Source organism: Dasypus novemcinctus, chromosome 21 (genome assembly GCF_030445035.2).
Source record: "Dasypus novemcinctus isolate mDasNov1 chromosome 21, mDasNov1.1.hap2, whole genome shotgun sequence".
Lineage (NCBI taxonomy): Eukaryota > Metazoa > Chordata > Mammalia > Cingulata > Dasypodidae > Dasypus > Dasypus novemcinctus.
This window is the reverse complement of record NC_080693.1, coordinates 19,628,646-19,653,409: the sequence shown is the minus strand read 5'-3', so window position 1 is coordinate 19,653,409 and position 24,764 is coordinate 19,628,646. Positions and strand designations below refer to the sequence as shown.

The following is a 24,764-nucleotide window of genomic DNA, read 5'->3' as shown; positions in this document are numbered from 1 at the left end:
TCACTGTCATCATCTCCAACAGTGGGCAGGTATAACGCTGTGCTACACAGTCCCATGCCTTAGGCATTTATTTGGATGTAGGCACACAAAATACATACAGGACTGATGTTTAGCCGGTCTACAATCATATGTTTTTACTGATTATTAAAATATGGATCTCCTTCTGTACTGCTTGCCAGAGAGCGCCCACCTCCTCATACAAGTCCCCTCCATGGGCTGGGCCACACCACCCCTTTCTCAGAATCTCACTCTCACCTGCCGTAAATTCTTCATGATACAGTACCTGCTCACGAGGAAGGGCTAATGCCTCAAATAGCAATGGCCCCCGTCACTATAGCTAGCATCTTTTTTTTTTTTTAATTTATTTCTCTCCCCTTCCCCTTCCCCACCTCGTGCCCCCCCTTTGTCTGCTTTCTGTGTCCATTTGCTGTGTGTTCTTCTTTATCCACTTGCATTCTTGTCAGCAGCACCCGGAATCTGTGTCTCATTTTGTTGCACCATCTTGCTGCATCATCTCTCCGTGTGTGTGGCCCGACTCCTGGGCAGGCTGCACTTTTTTCACGCTGGATGGCTTTCCTTGAGGGGTGCACTCCTTGCGCATGGGGTTCCCCTACGCGGGGGACACCCCTGCGTGGCACAGCACTCCTTGCGCGCATCAGCACTGCACATGGGCCAGCTCATCACACAGGTCAGGAGGCGCAGGGTTTGAACCTTGGACCTCCCATGTGGTAGGTGGACGCCCTATCCATTGGGCCAAATCCGCTTCCCACTAGCATCTATTTTGATCAACCAGTCTCCTGCATACTGGTTGTTAAGTAGGTTGACTGTTGCCCTTGATTACAAACCACTCCTTTGTCTTAGTAAATATGTAAGACTTACAATTGAGTTAAAAAAACCAAATTGTAGAATGTGGTAAGCAGAATCATGGATCCCCAAAATTGCCCTCATCCTAATCCCTATAACCTGTGAATATTGTATTACATGGCCAGGGGGAATTAAGGCTGCTGATGGAATTTAAGGTGGCTAATCAGTTGACCTTGAGATGGGGAGATCCTGGATTATCCTGGGGGGCCCAATGTAATCACCAAGAGGGATGCAGGAGAATCAGCATCAGAGAAAGCCTTGACGATGCTATGTTTGTTGGCTTTCAATATGGAAGTGGCTACAAGCCAAGGAATATGGGTGGTCTCTAGATGCTGGAAAGCAAGGCAATGGATTGTCTCCTAGAGCCTCCAGAAAGAATCTGTAGCCCACCCAAGCCTTGATTTTAGACCAGTGAAGCCCATTTCAGATTTCCAGTCTCCAGAATTGTAAGATAATACATTTGTGTCGTTACCACTAAGTTTGTGGTAATTTGTTACAACATCCATAGGAAGCTAATATGAGAAACCAAAAGTACTATATACAATTGTTAAAATTCATGCTTTTAATTCATTTATAAATTCCATTGATTTGTAAATTCATTTATTTATAAAAATAAAATAATTTACAAATTCATTTATTATAAAGCTGTTTCTGATCTGTAAATTTTCAGAAAGCCATCCCTTTAATAAGCTCCTGATCATGGCATTTAATGGACTAGCTTTAGTTCTCATCTTACGAGTGTTAGTGGCAATTGCCAACGTAGCCTCATGTTTTCCTCTGGAAATGCCTTTTTCTCTTAATTTGCATGTTCCTATTTTTTCTTTCCCAGTTCTCCCCCTGCGTCTTTCACAACCAGCTTTATTTCACAAGCTCACTGCTACTGCTACTGCTGCTTCTCCGTCTTCTTTCCTTTCTTGCTGCCTCTAAAGTATTGGTGTTCTGTAAGTTCTGTTCTCTCCTTCCTTTTAAATCTATATGGTCTCCTTTAACAAACTCGGTCTCGCCTGTAACTCCACCCTCTCTCTGGTAATGACTCTCAAATGCTTGACTCTGGCTCAATTATTAAGAGGGAAGTTTTATTGAAACCAGGGTGGGACTCAGAGAGGAAAATGATTTATGGAGGCCAATACAGGAGAGACATTAGATGAAAGAACAGAAGGGAACAAGGAAAGCAATTATTTAGACCCCCAAGGTTCTGCACTTTTTGGGTGCACTAAGCCTCTCTTTAAGAGTAAAAAGACTGATCCCGAGACACTCAAGGCCCCTGCAGTGACTAGACATCACTGAAGAGACTGTGCTTCTGTGTTTTATAGAAAAAGGTGGGATTCCATGACCAGTCCAGAAAAAGAAACCTCCACTCAGAAGCGTAGCTCTAAGGCCATCTCGCAGGAGTTTGATAAGCCAGAGAGAAGAGCTTTGCTGGTCTCCCAAGACCTGGCTTGACTTGGGCTTGTTTCTGCCTTGTTCAATAGTTAAAGCTACAGACTGGACAGTGGCAGTGGGGGAAAGATGCCTCGGGGAGAACCTGGGGTGGGAGCCAGCCCGTGTATCCTGTAGCCTTTTAACAGAGATGGCTGCTCACTTCTGGTTTATCCCGGTGCACGAGAAGCTCTGCCTGCACGTGCAGCTGAGTTTCCTATGGGGGCTGATGGCATCAGTTCTGGTGCAGCGATGCCCAGAGATGTACTCACCAGATGCAATGGATGTGTCACGATGATGGGGGAGAGTGTTACTGTGGGGGGAGTGGTGGGGTGGGGGCGGTGGGGGTGAATGGGGACCTCATATTTTTTGAATGTAATATTTTTTTTAAAAAATCAATAAATTGAGTAGAATTTGGAAAAAAAGAAAAAGAAAACAAACAAAACAGACTCGACTCATAGACCCAGATTCTTTCGTCATGGAGTGGAGGGTAAATAAACTTAAGGGTATGTGCTTTTTGAGGGGCCGTGGAAGCTTACTTGGAGAGGAGGAGCAGAGTGGAAAAGACAACTTTGCTTTGAGAAACCATAATGAATCTCTTTTGCAGTGGTGGGTACAAACCCTTCTTTTTAGCCAATTCCAAAAGAACCATCTGCCTCTGGGGAATAGCTGCTGAGTAGGCGCTTCCTTCTGCAAGAATGCAAGGAGAACAAAAACAGTCAGTTTTGGGTATCCAAAATAAAATTTTGGAACCAAATAATGAACTCAAAAGCCAGGCCATCTCAAAGGATTTTCTGGCCCATGTGGATTATTTTCTTTATACACGACAGTTCCCTGCTGCCTCGCTAGACCCCTCCTGCTCATATTTTGATGTCATGCCGGCTTTCATTTTGCTGTTACGCTGTTGTTGCACAGTGTTTGGGCTGAAAACTGGTGGTTTTGGCTGCCCGGAAATGCCCCTTTCTCCTTCTTTTGCCTTAGCAGTGCGCCCCCACCTCCAACCCCAGCTTTAACGGGTGGTCAGATTGGTGACTGGCGGCCTTTTGCGTGGTCCCCCCTCACTGGCCCCAGTGGCCGGTGTGCAGTGAGTTGCTACATCGTGGGGACACAGGTTTAGGGCACAACAGAAACTTTCAGCAGATGATCCCATTATTACTGGCATGGTATAGAGTCCAGGAAGGGCAAATGATGTCTTTGTCACTTAACAGAGCACAAAAAAAATCCAAGAGAGCAGGGAAAGAAGTCCCATCCTCAACACTCTCCCAGCGTGGCCGAAAACTGCTACTTCTCTGGGTCAGGGCTGTGATGTGGAGGCTCCACCTGCCCCACTTCGTGCCGTGGAAGCGAGACCAATGAATACCACTCGAGTGTGGTTTCCACCCCTCGCGGGGAGGGGCCCTGCCTTGGGGAATTTCTATTCTGATGAGCATCTGGGGCTGCTCGTTCCCAGTTTCTGGGTTTAAGGTCTGGCCGGGCCTTTTCATTAGACTCGACATCTCCCCCAGCTCGTGGAAGGCACACAATGGAAAAGGAGATGGGTCAGTGGGGGGCCGGAGCATGGGTGCTTAATGTGTGTGTGTGACTAATCCAGAGAAGAAGGTGGGGTAGGGGAGGTCTGGGCGATGAGCTGCTGAATGGGTGTTTTTGATTTCCCTAACCACTGGCTTGAGGAAAGGGCAGAAAATCCAGGGGAACCAATTAGGGTCCTTCTTTAAAATGTATATGTGTATTTAAATTGTGGTGGTGGTAACATGCATGACAAAATTTTCCATTTTAACCATTTTTAAGTGTAAAATTTAGTGGTATTAATTCCATTCGTAATGTGTGCTACCATCATCATCAACCTTTCCCAAAACTTTTTCTTCACCCCAAACAGAAAATCTGTACCCATTAAGCATTAACTCCCCACTCGCCTCACCCCCTGCCCTTGGTAACGTCTAAGCTACTTTCTGATTCTATTATACATTTCCTTATTCTGGCTATGTCATTTGTGTGGAATCCTACAATATTCCTCCTGGCATATTTCAGCCAACATGATGTCTTCAAGGCCCATCCCTGTTGTAGCAAGAATCAGAATGTCATTCCTTTTCACAGCTGAATAGTACTCCAGTGGATGGGTACATCACACTTTGTTTATCTATTCATCTGTTGAGGAACACAAAGTTTACCTTGGCCTTTTGGCAATTGGGAATAATGTTGCTATGAACACTGCTGTACAAATATATGTTTGTGCCTCTGAGATCTTTTGAACCGCACTGAGTGTCAGTCTTTCCTCTCTCTGATGATTAAGCTCAGACGACGTTAAGTCCAGAAACTGTCAGGAGCCACAGTTTCAGTGTTAAGGGAAGAGTCCTGCAGCAGGAGGGAGGAAAGCTGAGATCCAGGCTCAAGCAGAGTCCAGCCAACGCTCAGAGGGAGCCCTGACAGGACTCAAATCCTCCACGCCTACCTGGCCTGCAGCTTGGCTGCATCGGACAATAAATTTCCCTGTTTCATCCCAGTTTGCTCAAGTTTGGTCTCTTCATTTTGCAACTAAGAGTTCCGACTGTGCAGTGTTCCAATGAGTGTCTGAAGTATAGCAGCATCAAATGACACTCCCCTCATTATTTCAACCTTGCAATGCAAGATAAAAGTATTCCTAATAAATGGAGACACTTCCTAGAAAAGATCTGGAAAATATTTATCCATTTGTAGAAAATTTAAAATAGCCTTTCCTTTACATCCCTCTTACAAATAATACCGGCTACCTTTTGGAATGAACAGACAAAAGGAAGAATTGTTCTTCAGAGATGTGGGATGTCATTCAACAACTCATTCTTTGGGGAATGATTTTGCTATATCTCTATTTTTCGGAGATCAAACAAAGGAAAAAACACATGATTTTCCTTTGTGTGTGTGTTTTAAATGAACACAATTTTCAAAAAAGCCACCAAGACCCTCTATTAGTTTCAGCTCAACTCCTTCAAGCACCATCATATACCTAAGAACCTGGTAGTGGTATCTGTTTTCACAGTTCTTTCCAATTTTAATGAGCTCTAGAGAAGTTTATTTCAAAATAATCCTTCTGTATTAAGAGTTGGCTCATTGACAGGTCTCCTTTTATCATAATTGTATGAAGTTTATTTTCCAAATGAAGGTTTATTTTTGCATGGAATTCTGAGGTTTTGCATTGTGTATATGAAGCAATTAGTTTGGGATTTTTGGAATTTATTGTAGAACAGACAGATGTCTTCAATTTACACGCTCTAGGAGGTGACAAACCCTATTAACATTCGAAAGCTATCAATTTGCTTTATCTTTGTTCTTCAGCATTCTCAGCTATGATCCAAGTGAACTCGTTTTTATTTGCTTGTTTGTTTTTAATTCAGCTGTGTCCTGTGTTTTCATGTAGAACAGAAACAAGAATTCGAGAAAAAGATGGAAGATAGCTTTAGCAATTTCATCACTGTCACAATCCATGGGGTTACTTTAAGAACTATTTATTTTACCCTTAATAGGAATGTGTCTTTTGTAGTTAAACTTCTTTCCTTTTAGCAGTCATAGTTTATGCTTATGCACTTTCATGCTAGTTTGCTCATCGTTTACTCATGCTTTATTCTATAACGTCTTGTGGTTCTTGGCCTAAATCTGATGCTCCTTTGCCTTTATTTTCTTTCTTTAACTGATGATTGTTTTTGTGCTGGTAATATAAACATGCGTTTAAGCACAACACTGGTTTATTCTTGTACTTATTAAGAAAATCCCTTGTAATCATACCGCTCTCGTGTGCAAAGTTCTAAGCTCTAGAGACTTAGGGCAGGAGGTTCTGGAGATGTTCCCACTCACTTTTATTCTAAAATTGAAGCCCACCCCAATTTTATTTTATTTTTTCAGGTACACGCTGCAGCCACTAGATGGCTCAGTAGATCTGCTCACGTCTTCAGAGGCATGACTTCTAAACCAAACACCCAAATTTGCAATTCATTACTCACACTGAAGTCCAAAACTGTTCCGGGATTGTGCTGATGATAGGATTGAAAATGAGGGCGCAATAGACCCGGAACTCAGTCCCAGCAAGCGCACCCCACCACGCGGCAATCCTGTTTATAGTGTTTGCTTTATATTACGGCTGCCGTATTGTATTTTCAGTGACTGTGGAGCATATTATTACTGGCAAGGAGAAGATTATGGACTACCAGATGTCATTAGTAGTGTCAGATCTAGATCAAATGTAAAGTTATTATACTTCCTGACATAGTTGTTTTTGAAATATAGGATAATCCATTATGTACAGGATATCTGACAACTCTAGTTTTAGGGATATTTCACTTGACTTTGAATTCACACTGTTTCCTTTATCTTGGATTAAGCTATTTATGTATGAGTCCAATAGAGCTAAAAAACAGTTAGAATTAAAATGAGAAGGATACTTCCTTAACCTATCTATTTCAAACAAAAGATCAAACCTGTTTAATGGTGAATTCCATAGGCTGGTCTATGGTATGAACAAGAAATGTATACTTGTCATCATTACTTAAAAACGTTTTTCTGGACATCTAGAAAATGCAGCAAGTCAAGAAAAATTTTAAAAAGATCTTAGTATTGGAAAGAGAGACAAAATCCTTATTGCATGTAAATTATATTATTTTCCTCCTAAAAATAGAAAGTTATGATAAGGCAGCATTGTAAGTGGGCCAGTTACAAAGCAATTGTATAAAAATCATTAACTTTTTACAAATTAGTTGTACAAAAATGTTTAACTTCTCTATGCACAGCAATTATTAACAAAAATATACTTCAATTACCATCATATACAGATACACTTAAAAGAAATGTATGTGACCATATGGCAAATAGTACAAAATTTTCCTGAGAGGCATAAAATTATGTTAAAAAAGAAAAGATTACCCACTTCGTTTGGAAAAATATTATGAACCTATTAATTTCCCCTTAACTAATCTAAAATCTCCGATAGCCCAATAAATGTCACCCTGGGATATTTTTCTCAAATTTCACAAAATATTTATTAAGTGCATGGGTAGAATCAATGGAGGAAAAGACCCAAGAAAGTAACTGAATAGAAGAATGAGGATCATCTCCATTGTTAAATACTTTATGATTTAGCATAAAATTACAGTAATTTCAAATATTTAGTAATAAACAATTAAAGAATAACAGTAAGAGTATGTATACATATGTTTAAATATATATTTATCATTTTAAAAAATGGCACTTAAAATTATTGGATAAAGAATGGATTATTCAATAAAGTATGCTTGTTTAATATTTTAAAATAATTAATTTAATTTCCTACCTTGAATTTTACAGTCAAATAAGATCCAGGTGGATTATAGAAAGTAATGATAAAATATTAAAAATATGTTTTGAAATGGCCTCTCGCCAGCAGCGTTCCCAGTACTGACCTCGTCTGTCCCTCCCCCTACCCCCCCTTTCCCCACTGCTTTTGTCCCCCTCTCCTTCCCATATACACACTCACATGCACCATTTTTATTTTGGGGGCCATTACCCTACATCCCTTATTGCTGCCAAAATCACATGGGAGTGGGGGGGGGGGGCGCTGGATGTACAGGTACCTTTACCCATACCCTCCTGTGTGTGGTTGGAAAAGTTTTTTTTGGTTTTGGTGGGGGAAGGGGGTTCTGAATAAAGATTCTACTACAAAAAAAAGTCTTGGTTTGAACATTGGTATAATAGCGGAGTAGGGAAATTCTCTTAAGCAATTAATTAAAAGGAAAAACATATTATTCTAGAATAAACATTTCCCCCACATCTTTTTGAATGATAAAGCAAATGATCCACAAGGACTTTTTTCTTTTAACTTTAATGAACAAATGCTATCATCCTCAATATACTGAGCTTTACAAATAATAAAAAAAGCACCATAGTAGAAAGTAAGGGCAAAGATGTGAACTGGAAATCAGCAAGGAAGAAATATAAATGGAAAACAAACATTTCTTCAAATATTGAACTGTACTCATAACTAAAGACATGAAAATTAAACCAACAATGAAATACACCTTTTGTTTCAAATTGGAAATAATTAGATGGAAAAATGAATTACACAAGTACTGGTCAGTGTACAGAGAAATGGACTTTCTCATAGGCAATGGTGGGTATGTAAATTGGAAGAGCATTTCTGGAGGGCAATTTGGCAGTGCATTTCAAACACATTAAGATGTGCATATCTTTTCACCAAGGAGTATCACATTTAGGAATTCATTACATGAACATAGAGGTATCTGTGCAAGAGTGAGCACCGTTCTATTTTTCATTTCTGTGCAGACTGGGACCAAATTTAAATGTTCAGAAATATGAGAGAGATGAAATAAACCACAGAAGGTACAAATAATTCTTTTATGGAGTCATTCAGCAAATATTTACTTGCAAGAAGAAAATAGGTACTCAGATTTGAGGAAAACAACAAAGGGCTGAGGGAATGTGCACGGCACATTGCTGAGTGGCAAAAGCATGGAAAGGAACTAGTGCGAGGGGAGAGCCCATCTTTCTGAAACCTCCAGCCAGTGAAGACGTGAAGGAGGTTGTAGCAGCATTAACGAATTGGCCTGGCGTACAGAGCCCATGACTAGACTGCAGGGTCTTAGCTCCTGCTCAAAGGTTTCCTCACTTGTTATTCTTAGATGAACATAAAATTGGCTAGAACCCCCTATCCCATATCTGGCAGGAGGTTAAATAACTTCCCAACATTTCTGAGAATTTTAAGGATTTAACATCTTGCAGTCTTTTCAACGTTCTGATATTCCTATCTTACCAGATTCTGGAACCTCCTTAACCTGGCTTTGAGGCCAACTTAAACATGGAACATTGCAATGGCATGCCCCACTCCAATGTTTAAATAAATGTCTCTAATTTACCATGCACGCAAAGCCTAGTTATGTGCAGCAAACTTACTGCAAGTTTGGATGATGTAGTTGGATACAATTCAGAGCACCCACCCTCCCCAGAGAGTCCTCATGGGTGCATAGTTCTCTATTCCATCCTATCTCTTGGTAGCACTTCTATCTCTTTCCTCTGTAGTTTCTCTGCAGTTTCTACCTCAAATTCCTGTTCAGTTCTTTGAGCAGTTTAATTATCTCTTTGAAAGGAATCCTTTCAAACTAATTACAACCTGGAGCCTTTACCTTTCATTCCCTTCAGACCCTCAAGACAATTTCCTAAACACTCAATGGTAGGGTGACCCCTTCAGGGATAGAAGCATCTATACTCTCTTGCAACCTCAAATAGAAAACCACAGCAACAAATCTTCCTAGGTTTACATGTTAAAACAATAACAGCAACAACAACAAAACCCTCTGTACAATGGAATGACAGATGGTTGGTTTTTCTGTTTGTTTTGTTTCTTTAATATCTCAGCACTATTTTGCACTTTTAAAGTTTCCAGCAATATTATATTGTAATGTTATTTTGTAACGTGGGAAAGCCTCTAGGAATGCATTCATTTTAGCAAGCATCTATCTGTTTAAACTTTACCCATTGATTATTTACAAAACGGACCTTAGGGTGGGGACTGTTTATAATAATAATACACACTTAAAGAATGCTTTGCTTCTTACCATTTTCGCAAACATTTATTATTTTATTTGCTTCCCGGCATCCTGTGAAGTAGTCAGGGAAGTTTTTACAGTTGTCACTGTAGAGAAGTAAACCTAAGGCACCAGGAAGTGCCCTTGCTGAGATTCAAATGAGTCATGTGGCTCTGGGGCAGTGTTGTTGTTTTTTTGTTATCACTTACAGCAAACTCTGCTTTGACACAGGGCAGAGCTGCCCCATGTGCTGCTCACTTCTTTACTGCTATACATACTAGTCAGGGGGAAACCACAGAGACATATTCTGTTGCATCCTGTCTTCTTCCTAGTAGCAATCATGGAGTTTTTCACTAATAAATCCTGTACTACGGACCACACGGTATACCTATTTGTGCTTCCCTGCCTTAATTAGAGGACAGAAGAGGACTTGCTGTGGACTTAAACGACGGCACCAGTTCATTCGGCAGTTACTGTACTCCTCGCCTTGCTGTCCTTTGGTTCCTATTAGATTTTCTTCTTTTTACTAGCAAACTCCTGGTCTTAGTTTCTCACGGACAGACCTGCTCTAGAATTCACAAAGTTCTTCCTTAGGGAAAGTTCTCTTGTTCCTTCCAATTTAACATGTGGAAAACTACAAAACAGTTGTCATTCCATTGACTCTTTTCTGGGACTAAAAGATCATTTGTTATGGAAATAGGCTTCAGAAAGCCATTTTTTGTTGTTGTTGGGTGTTTCTCAACAGTGGATCTAAGTGAGAATGGCATACTCAATGGAAGAAAATGATTCTGAATATTTCATTTGCAAGGTAATTGTGGTAGTTTGAGGGTTTTATGGATTCCAGAAAAATCATGTCTTTAGAGCTAATCCATTCCTGTGAGTGTGAAGCAATTGTAAGTAGGGCTTTTTGATTAGGTTACCGCAGTTATGGACCCTTTGATTAGGTACTTCAATTAAGGCATGACCCAGGGTAGGTGTTAATCCTCTTCCTGGAATCCTTTATAAATGGGATGAATAGAGACAGAGAGAAAGACACAGGTATAGAGAGACAAAGCCACAGAAGCTGAGAAAGGAAGCCATGGAAACCAGGAAGCTGAGAGTGACAAGATGACCCTGGAGGAGAAGGGAGAGACCAGTAGATGCTGCCATGTGACTTCCCACATGAAAGAGAAGTCCAGGATTGTCAGCAGCTGGTCTTCATGGAGAAAGCATTGCCTGAAAATGCTTTGATTTGGACATTTTTCTTAGCCTAAAAACTGTATCCTTGCAACCAAATAAATCCCTATAGTAAAAGCCGCCCCTTTTCTGATATATTGCATTTCAGCAAACTAAAACAGTAATCATTAGGCATTGTAAATTGTATTGCAAATTCTAAGCGCAATCTAATTGAACATGTAAAATAAAATTATGTTAGCAACTTCTGGTTGCATATATTATAGGTGCATGGTTTTAGCTTTATTTAGCAAAATCTAATGCTTATTTATATTATGCTTATTTAATGACTTCTGTTTTAAATACTTTAGCAATAATAACTCATTTAGTTTTCATAACCACTCTGTGAGATAGATATTATTATGACTTTCATTTTCTAGATAGAGAAACTATAGCATGAAGAGGCTAAGTAGTATGTTCAAAGCCACACAGCTTGTAAATGGTGGAGCTGAGATTCCACCCCAGAGTTTGCCTGTTTACTTTATTGTTTTAGTTTCCTTATTGCTAAAGCAAATACCATACAATGGGTTGGCTTAAAGAAAGGGAATTTATTTGTTTGTGGTTTTTAAGGCCAGGAGAAGTCCAAATCAAGGCATCATCAGGGAGATGTTTCCTCCTAAAGACTCCTAAAGACTGGAGTTCTGGGGATGGCTTCCTGGCGATTTGGGGTCCTTGGCTCCTCTGTCACAAGGCATTGCACATGGCGGCCTCTCCTGGCCTCTCCTGGCCTCTCCTTTACCTTCCAGAGTCCATTGACTTTCAGCTTTTGGCTGTTCTTGTGACTTTCCATCTGTCTGAATTTCATTCTGCTTATAAGGGACTCCAGAAATAGGATTAAAACCAGTCCTGAAATTCGGTAGTGGTTGGTGGTGATGGTAGCACCACATTGTGAATATAATTAACAGCACTGAAATATATATATGAATGTGGTTAAAAAGAGAAATTTAAGGTTATATATATATAACCTAACATATATATTTATAAATATATATATATAACAAATATATTTTCAAGAAGACCCATACTGATTGAGTTTAGTCACACCTTAACTGAAGTAACCTCATCAAAAGGTCCTACTAATGATGGGTTCACACTTACAAGAATGGTTATATTTAAGAATACGCTTTAAAAATAAATTACCACACCTCTCCTCTGGGCTTTATACACATCATACAAGTCCTTGCTTTAGATGGATTTATTAGACATCTTCTCTAAACTCTACACTAGGCATCTTATATGCTATCTCAGTTCCCCTTAAAAGCACCTTTTTCCTGATGGGGAAAATAAGATGTGGGGTGGTTAAGTCACTTCCTTATGGCCCATCAGCTAAATATATATCACTTGGTTTCAAAGCTATATCCATTGACTCCGAATTCTCAAATTGATCTGATTCTAAAATATATGCTATATTGAGTATGCGACACTTCACTCCTGATATTTTCTTTATGGAAGTGCACTTTCTTTCTTTTTCTCCCCCTCCTCCTCCCTTCCCTCCCTGCTGTTTTTGCTGTCTGTGTCAATATGGTGTGTGATCTTCTGTATCTATTTCTCTTTTTCTCTTCTCTTCTCATCTTTCTCCTCTAGGAGTCACTGGGATTCAATCCTGGGGACCTCTGACATGGAGAAAGGCTCCCTGTCAATTGCACTACCTCAGTTCCTAGTCTCTACTGTGCTTCACCTTGACTCTCCTCTTCTCTCGCTTTTGTTATCATCTTGCTGCATGACTCACTTGCACAGCCACTGGATCACCACGTGGGCACTTGGTTTGCTGTGCAGGCACTCAGCTCACCATATGGGCACTTGGCTTATTGTGTGGGCACCCATATGGGCACTGGGCTCACAGCATGGGGCATTCAGCTCACCATGTGGGCATTTGGCTCATGGTGCCAGCACTGGCTTGCCATGCAAGCACACCTTCTCTTCTTCTTTTTCACCAGGAGGCCCCAGGGATCAAACCTGGGTCTTCCCATATGGTAGATGGAGGCCCTATCACTTGAGCCACATCTGCTTCCCCCTCTTGATATTGAATGCTATATTTTAAGTTAAGTAATGAAATACCTGAATGTTTTTATGGGAGAGTATTTAACAATATTCTTTGGGTGTGCCTAGTGAATACTTAAAAAGTATTATCTCATCATGAGAGTCTTGCTTGAAGAGTCCATGATAGTAAAAATAGGAGGCATAGAGAGGAGGTCTGAAATCCCATGCCTGCAGTGAGGGGGCACTGGAAAGGATTACAAAGGAGCACATATACCCCATCAGGAAAGAATGTAACGGGGAAACCCCTGAAGGGACTTTCAGAGAGCTTCTGTGTAATCACAGGAAAGTTTCATCATCAGGACACCTGCCACAGAGCAGTCACCCATGGCCAAAACAGACAGTGTGGAATTTCAAGGCTGTATGTACCCCAGAAAATCATTTCTTGAAACTGGTCCATTCCCGTGGGTATGACTCTGTTATAGGTGGGACAGTTGGATTAGATTACTTCAGTAAGGCGTGACCCAGGATGGGTCTTAATCTTCTTACTAGAGTCTTTTATAATGGAAAAATACAGAGAGAGGGGGCCACAGAGACAGAGAGAAATCCCCATGTGAAAGGGGTTCTGTGGAAGCCAGAAGCTGAAATCAATGGAACACAGAATCAGAGAGAAAGCCACGAAGAAGGAAGCATGGGCAACAGAGCCTCAAAGAGGAGGGAAAGTCCCAGCAGATGCTTCCATGTGCTTTGCCATGTGAGTAAGGACTCAGGATTTCCAGAAGCCAGTCTTTGGAGACAAAAAGCATTGCCAGATAAAGCCTTGATTTAGAAATTTTTCTCAGCCTTGAAACTGTAAGTTTCTAAACTAATAAATCTCCATTGTAAAAACTAACCCATTTCTGATATATCACCTTGGCCACCTTTAGCAAACTAAAACAGGTGGACAAGTGCATTTACCAAGTTATAAGGCTCTAACCCTTTTCCTCTAACCCTGGAGAAACAAGAAGCAGAGGCCTGAGGAGGGAAAGGTAGACTAAAAGACCACGGAGGTACATGTCTAAAAGAATTTAAAGCAGGGGAATTGAACAGACACTTGTATGTATGTGAATAGTTCATAGCAGCATTATTCACAATAGCCAAATGTAGAAGCATCTCAAGTGTCTTTCAGCAGGCGAATTGCTAAACAAATGTGACATGTACACACAATGGGATAATATTCATCTGTAAAAAGGAATGAAGTTCAGGTACATGCTACAACACGGATGAACTTTAAAGACATTATATTGAGTGAAATAAGTCAGACATAATAGGACACGTATTGCACGATTCCACTTATATGAAATTCCTACAAAAAGCAAATTCATAGAGACAGAAAGTGGGTGAGAGGCTACTAGGGACTGGGGTAAAAGGATGAGAATGGGGAGTTAATGCTTACTGGGTACAGAGTTTCTGTTTGGAATGATGAAAAAGTTTTGATAATAGATAGGGATGATGGTTGTATAACATCACGAGTGTAACCAGTGCCACTGAATGTTACACTTAAAACGGTTAAAATGACAAATTTATGTTATATACATATGTTACCACAATGCAATTATTTAAACAAAAAGAGTATAAGGAGTAAAAGGAAAATACAATTTTCCCCCTGTGCTCATCCTTAGGGTTAGATGGACTGGAGAAACTGAATTAGGTCTGAGAATGAAGTTTTCACTGTGACTAGATGGAACAAACTTTTTATTTCTCAAAGTATATGTTAACTTGCACGAGAATGCCTTGGGTCTGAAAACAGCCAGAAGGGTTTAGAACACGGACAGCACTTCACCACGAAGCAGGAAGGAGAGCAGACGGCGCTCTTTTGTCGCCTCCTCCTCTAACGAGATGTGTGCGGGTGGCGGGTGTCTTATCAGGGCTCACCCAGCCCCGACGGCCTATGTTCCCCGGCGATTCTCTCCCTTTCCTTCTCATGCCATGCTCCTAAGACACCTTTAGATCAGCGGTCACGCTCGACGGGTGCTTTGGGACTAGGGTAGGTGTTCTCAGGACAGGCACTGTGAGCGTGGGGTCAGTTCTCCACAGCAATACTGTGACATTCTGAATGCCACACGGCGCCAGCGAGCATCACTGAAGCAATGGGAGAAAGGACGCTCTGGGTATTCTAGTGAAATCCACTATCTGCCTCTGGAGGCCCGAGGGCATGGGCAGGCGCCGCCGCTTCTCTGAACCCCTGGCGCTGGGAGGATTCCTTCCGACGTCTTGGACGATTCTCCGGCAGCAATTCCTCGGCCTCGCCGTGAGCTGGTCTTTCTTCTCCCCTCACTTAACAGTTCCTAGAGCAGAACCATCCGCCCCCCCAGTCAGCACTGTGCCTTGCGTGTGGCGCTTGCTCAGTAATTTATTGCATTTAAATGAATTAAATGTCTTCCAGACTCTTTTCTTCATCCAGTGGCCCAAAAGATTAGACACTATCCTCCTTAGTGGGATGAGTTCTCTTTTTCTTTCTGGATAGAATTTATCCTCAGAGAGCTAAAAGTAAAAATATCCCCTTAGATCAAACTGACCTCAGAAGTGCCAGCCTCCTGACAAGTGGAGCTTCACTCATGCTTTTAAAATTATTTTTAAAAAATTGAGTTTAATTCAAGAACCATACAATTCACCCTTTTAAAATATAGTTCAATAATTTTCATTGTCTCCACAGAGTTGTGCAACTATCACCACTACCTAATTCCAAGAACATTTTTGTCACCCCAGAAAGAAACCCCAAACCCATTAAAGTCACCTCCCGTTCTCACCCGCTCCCTCCCAATCCCTGGCAACCACTAATCTGCTCTCTGTCTCCATGGATTTGCCTATTCTGTACATTTCATATAAATGGAATCATACAATATGTAGCCTTTCGTCCTTGACTCCTAATTTCAATTCAGTACTTTAATCACTAATCTAAGCAATTCACTAATTCAAGTGATAATCACATGCAGGAAAAACTAGATCTTGTAGAAAAGGTTAATGCCCGCTAAGCGAGGGCACCTATCTCCACCTTTAAATACGGAATTAAGTGACAATAATTATTTGGTTGAATCCTTTCCATGCTATAGTCTCAGTTATTCTGACTGATTATTGTCTAGAAAGGACCAACAAACAGAAATCTATAATCATAGTCCATATGCCATCCCAAATTGAATTTTACTCTGGAGATTAGATCGCAAGCTCTGGAGTCAAAATACCTTGGCTCAAATCTTGGCTCCACCCCTTACCAGCTGTGTGATTTAGGGTCAGTTATTCCACCTATCTGCTTTGCCATCTGTAAAATGTTAGTTCCTACTAACATAGGGCTGTTATGAAGATGAAATAAGTCAATGTATGTTAAAAACATGGAAACAGGCTTCTAATACAGTAAGCAATAAGCATTAGTATAATTAAGAGGAACAGAGAGCTGTGGAAATGCCGTGCTTTGTATTCGCATCGATTCTAGTCACTAAGCTTTTGGAGGTAACTTCTCTCAGGGACCATCTCTCCCAATTGCAGAACTGTATTTGTCTTTGGCAAAGTCTGTTACTGTGTGCAGAAGAGACATCCAAACTATGTAATAATCTGTAAGGAACAGGTAGTGACCAATCAAAACAGAAAGACACTGCTCCAAAATGCATCCTACTATCAAGCTTTTAGATGATGGCTTATGGAGAGGTCTGGCGGTGAGGCAGCTGCTGGCTGCTGGGGTGATAATGGAAGCCCCCCAGGCACTCAGAGAGGCATCTAATTACCAACCTGTGGAGAACTAGTTCAATAGTTTTCCCATTGGCAAAATGGATGTCAGCCTTGTTTGCACAATTACCATATGAATAATATTCTTTTTTATTGTCTGTATCAGTTTGCCATGTCTGCTATGACAAATACCCCACACTGGTTATTTTCCCAACAGTTGTGGAAGCTAAAAGTCCAAAATGAAGGTGTCAGCAAGGCCATTCTTTCTCTCCAGCCTTCCAGGGCTGCCTTGCCACAATCCTTGGGGTGACTTTGCCTCCTGCCACATGGAGATCTCTTTCCTTGTGTTTGCTCTCCAGATTCCACTGACTTTCAGCTTCTAGTTCTTCTGGCTGTTTCTGAATTTTCTCTCTTAATAAGGCCTCCAGGTGTATGGACCAAGGCCCACCCTTATTAACTTGGGCCACACCTAAATAGGATCTTAGAAGATTCTATCCACAAAATGAGTCCATACCCTAACTGATACTACTTCTTCAAAGAGTCCTATTTAAAACGGGTTCACATCCACAGGAACAAGGACGATGGTTAAGAACACATCTTTGCTGGAGTATGTGATTCAATTTACCCAACCCTCCTTAACCAAAACGAAGCAGGAAATGATTTTAACTAGAAAATAATGAAAGAAGTTTACATTCCAATTAGTTTCAGAGAAGTTAAAGCATATTTCACTTTAATTTTTTAAAAAAGTAAGGTAGAACTGTATTTAGATTGTTTATCCATTACATTTCTCCAAATTGGTGAATGAACCTGAACTTGAAAGTGGCTCTGCACTAACTAGCTGTGTAGCATGAGTATGTTGGACTAGGTGATGTTTTAGATCTTTTTATCTCTTTAAATTCTATTACTTTTTCTTCTTTAGTCATACAATTACAATCTAAGGGAAGCAGACTTGGCCCAATGGTTAGGGCGTCCGTCTACCACATGGGAGGTCTGTTGTTCAAACCCCGGGCCTCCTTGACCCATGTGGAGCTGATGTGCTGATGTGCACAAGGAGTGCTGTGCCACGCAAGGGTGTCCCCACGTAGGGGAGCCCCTCGCGCAAGGAGTGTGCCCCATAAGGAGAGCCGCCCAGCATGAAAGAAAGAGCAGCCTGGCCAGGAATGGTGCTGCACACATGGAGAGCTGACACAACACAGTGACGTAACAAAAAGACCAGACACAGATTCCTGTGCTGCTGACAACAACAGAAGCAGACAAAGAAGACGACGCAGCAAATAGACACAGAGAACAGACAACCGGGGCAGGAAGAAGGGGAGAGAAATAAATAAATAAATATTTTTAAAAAAACAGACAAAAAAAAAAAAATCTAAGCTACAGCCTGAATCCAGAGCTTAGCCCAAATCCAAGATGGTAGGAGTGCGATGATAAATCTACTGCATAGTGAACTCCCAGGATGATTCATGTGCCCCTGAAAAAGGTTTTGCTGCTACAATTTTTGTTCAGAACATTTGAGCCAGCAGTAGTTTGGTCTAGACACAAAGTGGCCAACATGCTTTGAACAAATCTGCTTTTAATGTGCACAGTGTTCTTGTTTCCGGTTATTATTCTGAATGATTAAACAAACTGCCAAACTTTTGCTTGCAGCAGTCATCCTTTATTACAGAGATACTTATAGGGGATTAAATAGTATTCCATTTAAAACAATATCTTGAACCTTATGAATTCAAAAGAAAAGAGATGTATTTTTGGCACAAATTGATAGAGTTTCAAGATTTCTGTGATTATATACACGCAATCATATTATTGAGGTGAATGAAATCTGTTTCCAATAAGCAGTATTTACTGGGATTTAGCAACGATGCAATAGTTACCTGTCTATTACATGGTAGTCAAAGCTAAAGAAATGTGTTTTTCATAATCAAGTTGCATTTCAAATAAATGCAATTTATTTGAATAAATTGAATAAAGGAATTTAAATTTGAATAAAGGAGATAACTGCCATATGAAATCTGAACCCAGATTCAACCCATATTTTAGACTTGTTCTTGAGTCTCATTTTTGAAATTGAGGTATCAATGATTGGTCTTTATAAAAGGATTCTATCATCAAAGGACTACAACTTTTTTTTCTTTTCTCTTACACCTTCTCGCAATCTTTTCCCATTCTTCCTTTTCCTCCTACTTAGCATTTATTTCATTACACCTTGTATTATAAGTCGTCATGATTGAATTCCTCCTATATAAAGAAATATACCCTTTCTCCTAATTGGAAAAGTAAGTAACTACAAAGCATCTTTAGCTCATTTCATCTGTATCCAGAGAAAAGAGATGGAATAACTCGAGACTGTGGCGATGGTAAACACGTGGTGACAGCTTCGCTTGGTAATAACGCTTCTGTAACTTTGCAGTTAGTATTTCAGCCACTCTAAGCCCCAGGGCCACCGTGAGAACAGCCCATTCCCCCACACGACCACCAATCCTGCCTCTTTAGTATATGCATTTGGCAAATATTTATAAGGTGCCTGCTCTATGCTAAATTGCTCTACCAGGTTCTAGTGCCACAAAAATAAAAGGAAATCTACTTGCGTTCAAGGAACTCTGTTGGACGGGAAGAGGGATGAGTCAATCCTCAATCGCAGTACCTTCCTCTCAGGTAGCTGCAGTTTATAAAGCACCTCCCTGCACCCTCCTTCCCACCTTGCCTGCTCCGCTCTTTCCTTCGCCTCACCCCCAACAGCGCCCAGCTCCACAAGTGCATCTCAACCCAAATGTCACCACCTCCAAAGTGACCACCCTCTCAGAGGCGCGCTTCCTCAAACCCAGACCCCTTCTTCTCTCACATCACCCTGGTTTTCCCCTAACACTAGGTACGCTGTCATGATCTCGTTTGGGTAACAGTTTGTAATCTGTCTCCCCCTGCTTGATGGAAGACCCACAGGGCAAGAATCTTGCCCACCCTGCAGGCGGCAGAAGCCCTCACAGGTCGGCGGAAGAGCAGCTGCAAGAGAAGGACTGAATCTGCAATTGTTGAATGAATAAATTCACAGACTTATCTAGCTATTTAAGCTTCAGGGCAACAGTCACCCAGGCAACCACTGGCTGAGACTTTTTGGATAAGTGAATGCCATTGGCTGAGGCTATTTAAGCTAAGCATTGTCATTGGCTGCAACTTTTTTTTTTAAATTGAAATGTGCTCATAAGTGGCATTTGGTATAATTATAGAATTATGCATTCATAACTTCAATCAATATTAGAGCATTTTCATAACTCCAACAAACAAAAAAACCCTACTCCTTAATCACCTCTCAATCTCTCTATCCTTCTGCCACACACAACTACTCATCTATTTTTGCTCTATAAATTATTTGTATTTACATTTTGTATAGATGGAGTCAAACAATATATAGTACTTTTTGTCTAGTTTCTTTCACTTAGCATACTTCCTTTTTTCTTTTTTTACTGCTGATGGAAGACAATTAATATACTACTATACACTACTGTTCTAGTTTGCTTTGGTCCTATTTTCGCTCAAATAACACCCTGATATTAACATCTTGTAACATTAACTTACCCTTGTTCTGTTTCAGAGAAAAAATTCTTATATACATTCTATTAACTACACTCATTTTTTTACACAAGTGTTCACTATGCTATACAGTCCCATGTTTCATTTTTCAGCTTTCCTTATAGTGGTATACATGGCCTTAGACTTTTCCTTTCAGTCATTAACATACGGCTGGGATTTTTTAAGCTGGACAATGCCATTGGCTGAGACTTTTTAAGCAAGTGAATGTCATTGGCTGGAACTTTTCAAAGCTAGCGAATGGCATTGGCTGAGCATTTGGGCAAGTGAATGCCATTGGCTGAGACTTTCTGAGCCAATGAATGCCATTGGCTGAGACTTTTTGAGCTAGTGAATGCCATTGGCTGAGACTTTTGGGGCGCGTGTTCTATTACCTAAGCAATAACATGCTGTTTAGGAAGTGACACGGAAGACTGGGCATTAGGTGTGACTTGGTGCCCATGCACAGGTTTGCTTTGCCTCCTGCCAAATCAGCTCTTCCTCTAGAAACATCTAGAGGGCTCCGTCTGGGGAGGATCCCTGGATTTTGTACTGATCATCCTCTGTCCCACGACCCATCTCCCCGGTGAACTCTGGCAATGAGAGCGACATCCAGTCTTTCTGGCCAGACGTGGCCTGACGTGGCATCTCAGCTTGTCGCTAACCACAGCCTCCCCCGCCCCGGAAGCCGGGGCAGATAACTGGAGGAAGCTCAAGGCAGGAAGTATGCTCCCGCGATGCCAAAGCCTCTTAGGAATGAGAGCTCATTAAGAGCATGTGTCTCCACTCACCGCTTCTGCCAAGTGTCAAACTTCATTACAGGGTTGGGGGAAGATCAATTGCAGAGCCCCGTTAGTCTGGCCAAGGCAGGAGTTCCCTCCCGAAGCTCCAAATGGCTTGGGTAGCAGCTCTGCAGCGACTGGCAACTGCGGTTCCACTTGTCAGACCGTGAGCTTTCCGTGGCATTTATCCACCCCAACACGTGCTCATTTTGAAAAGCAAAGATCTGTTGATGTCGAGAGGTAATCCATTTTCCATGGGGTCTCCTAATTCTACCGCCCACCTCTCCTCACCTGTCCTTCCCCCTTTTTGCTCCCCATTTTGCATTTTGAGAACCCACGTAAGGACGCTTTTCTTTGTGGCTTAAGGTGATTGCTTGTTGGAGGAAGTTTATCCTAACAGTAATAATATCTTGAATTTGCACAGTCCTTGTCAATTGGGGATTATTGTTCTTAAAATACTGTTAAACAACTATTAGCTCATTTTGAGTTTTGAACCTAATTAATAATTGTGAGATGGCATAATTCTTTTAGACATGAAAGTTTTAGACATGAAAGGAAACTGAGACTCAGAGAGGTTAAAACGTTTGCCCAAGGTCACACAGCAGATAAGCGATAGAGAAGAAAATGCAAGACTTTGCTTTGCTTTGCTTTGCTTTGCTTTGCTTTTTTAAGACTTCTGTTTTCTCTACTGCATCACCTCATGTGGCTCTCTCGGTAATTTCTAATTAAGATATGGTTTTGAGAGACAGAAAAATTCCTTCATGGCTTGGGAAATATTCCTTTCTAATCTAAAAGAAAACAATAGCTGTATTCACAGAGAAGCTTTGAAATTAAATATATCAGCAAACATTCACATATAGCAGGTGTAAATGCAGCTCATGCAATGAGGTGTATGTGGTTTTTCATAGACATTTTTAATATTCCAAAATATGTCCCTAAGGATGAATTCTTTGCAAATATACACACACGTTTCTCCCTCTTTAAACACGGCCATAATTTTGTAATCTGATATTGAAAAGGAAGCAATATATAGTTTTTACACCACAGACGCTGTTTTACTCTGTATTAAAATTATTGCTTGATGCTTTTAAGTTTTTATGAATAGTAATCCCATTTCATCTGTTTTGTTAATACACATAAAGTCTCTCTAATCTGAACTCTACTGATTGGAAACTCATGACCATTCAAACATGAATTCTTTTACTTTTGTTTCACTAATGGAGAAAACAGGTAGCCAAATGAAATATATAAATGCTAAGTGTTTGATACACTTAAGAAAATACAGAGTTTAATCTCTTTATAACCAGCTGCTTATAGTGTATACACACTTGATTTATTTATTCATTAAGACCAGTCCCCAAGGATTTCCATATGCCAGCAATTGTTGGCTTAAGTATGAAGTTATAGTAATAATTCACTTTTTCTTAAACTTTAATGGTTTTCCAAAAATGGACTGATTTGAGCTAAAGTACTTCCTATTAGGCCAGATTAGTAATATTTAATAGCAGTGGGAAGGACCCAGGGGTTAGAGTCAGACAGACGTGGATTCCAGAGCAGTCACTCTTTAGTTGATTGTCTTGAGCAAGCATTTTCATGGATTTCCTCATCATCTAAGCCCAAACACTTCTGAAAATAAGGGGTGTTCTTCATAATCACTTTGCAACAAGAAAATCAGAGTTGGTCTGGGCAAACCAGGCTGACGGTTACTCTAGCAAATGTTTTTCACCTCTCAAATTTCTCGTCTTTGAATTATCTAGGTTGGTACTACATAGTGCTTTATCAGTCATATTCAGTCATAAATATGTGTGTGTGTGTGTGTGTGTTTAGGTACCAGGGGCTGGGGAAGTGAACCCGGGACTTCCTATGTGGGAAGCTGGCACTCAACCACTGAGCCACATCGGCTTCCCTGAGTTGCTTCTTTCATTTGTTTTGTTGTTTGTTTTCACTTTTTCAGGAGACACGGGTACTGAACTGGGGACCTCCCATGTGGGAGGCAGGAGCTCAACAACTCGAGCCACACTCCCTCCCCAATAATTCTATTTTTATCAACATTGTTCAGTGATACGTTCAGGCATAAAAGAATACTATCACTAAGTATAAAACTTCAATCTCACAGGTAACTCAAAGTTTTTCTCCTCTCCCCACGATATCAGGCCTGACATAGCCCTGAGGGCTGACGTACAAGAAAGGTGCATTTTTCTCTTTCCTCTTTTAATCCTACTTCCTCTCTTTCATCTGCCACTTCTAGCTCCTCCAGGGTCAAGGCAGGGAACATGGGGATTACAGCAAAGGGGCAAAAGTCCCAGGCGGTGACTGGTTCTCTTGGCCTCGCCTGGTTGTGCTGCCCTCTGTGCACTGGTGTCCATGTGTGCGCATGTCCCAGGCTTTGGAAAGACTGGAGGTTGCCCCTCCACTCACGGGCCTCGTCCCATTCCTCCTCCTGCTCCCCCTGGCTGTACGCACACTGAGTGATCTCCCGGGTATTTAGCCAAATGAGTTGAAAACACATGTCCTCGCAAAAGGCTGCGATGGATATTTACAGTAACTTTATCCATAATTGTCCCAGACTGGAAGCAGCCAAGATGCCCTTCAGTAGGGGAATGGGTCAACAAACTGTGGTATATTCACACAATGGAGTATTATACAGCAATAGAAAGAAATGAGGTCATAAGCCACAAAAAGACACGGAGGAAACTTAGTGGACATTGCTAAGTGAAAAGAGCCCATCTGAAAAGTCTCCATATTATATGATTCAAACTAGATGGCATTCTGGAAAGGGCAAAAGTATAGATAGAGATACTAAAAGACCAGTAGTTGCCAGGGGTTCTGAAGGAGGAGAGGAGGGATGAACAGATGGCACACAGGGTATTTCTAGGGCAGCAAAACTATTCTGTAGGATACTACAATGGCAGATATGTGACATTATGCGTTTGTCAAAACCCATAGAATGTACAACACCAAGAGTGTACCCTACTGTCATCTCTGGACTTAGTTAATACTGATGTATCAATATTGGTACAATTAAACAAATGTACCACACTACTGCATGATGTTAATAATTAGGGAAACTGTGGGGTAGGAGGGAAAGGGGATGTGGGAATTCTCTGTACTTTCTGTACGATTTTTCTGTAAAACTAAAACTGCTTTAAAAAGTAAAGTTTATTTTAAAACCTGTGCCGATGGGGGCTTCAACTGGCATCCTGTAGGCTAACAGTGAGGTTGACTATTTTTTCACTTACACTTCTCTTCTGTCGATTACTTATTTCCATTGACTTACCTTTTTTGACTTATGTAAGGCTGTTTTCTTTTTTCATTTTCTTAAAAAATGGATAATAAACAGCCATGTCTATAATGTCCCTGCCTAAAAAATGAGGGTCACTCACATTTCCTCTCTTTCATAAAAGATACAAGTCACTACGATAAAATTGAGGCCCACCTTACAGTCATATGAAACAGTGAGCCCTAAGAGCACGTTATTGTTGTGTCTGGATTTTAAATGCATATAAATGGTAAAATACCATACCCACATCATGTAAATAGTTTCTTACCTGGCGATATGCTTTTTGGATCTTTTCATTATTTATGTAAAATACATTAAATATGCTCTTTTTAAAAGTTTCTTTTAATTGTTATATCGTATTCCACATGCGCATAAGATTAAGGCCCTTGTAACTGCCATAGAAATATTCCATCATGATGGTGCAGCAAA

General features: G+C 40.8%; 1 long non-coding RNA gene across 1 annotated transcript in view; it reads right to left on the bottom strand.

Moving 5' to 3' along the window:
* Positions 1-345: 345 nt before the first annotated feature.
* LOC139437128 (uncharacterized) overlaps positions 346-24,764 on the bottom strand; it is a 115,084-nt gene continuing 90,665 nt past the window's right edge. The window contains exon 4 of the long non-coding RNA XR_011646780.1: positions 346-2,973. This is a non-coding gene — a long non-coding RNA (uncharacterized lncRNA). The remainder of the gene's footprint in view (positions 2,974-24,764) is intronic.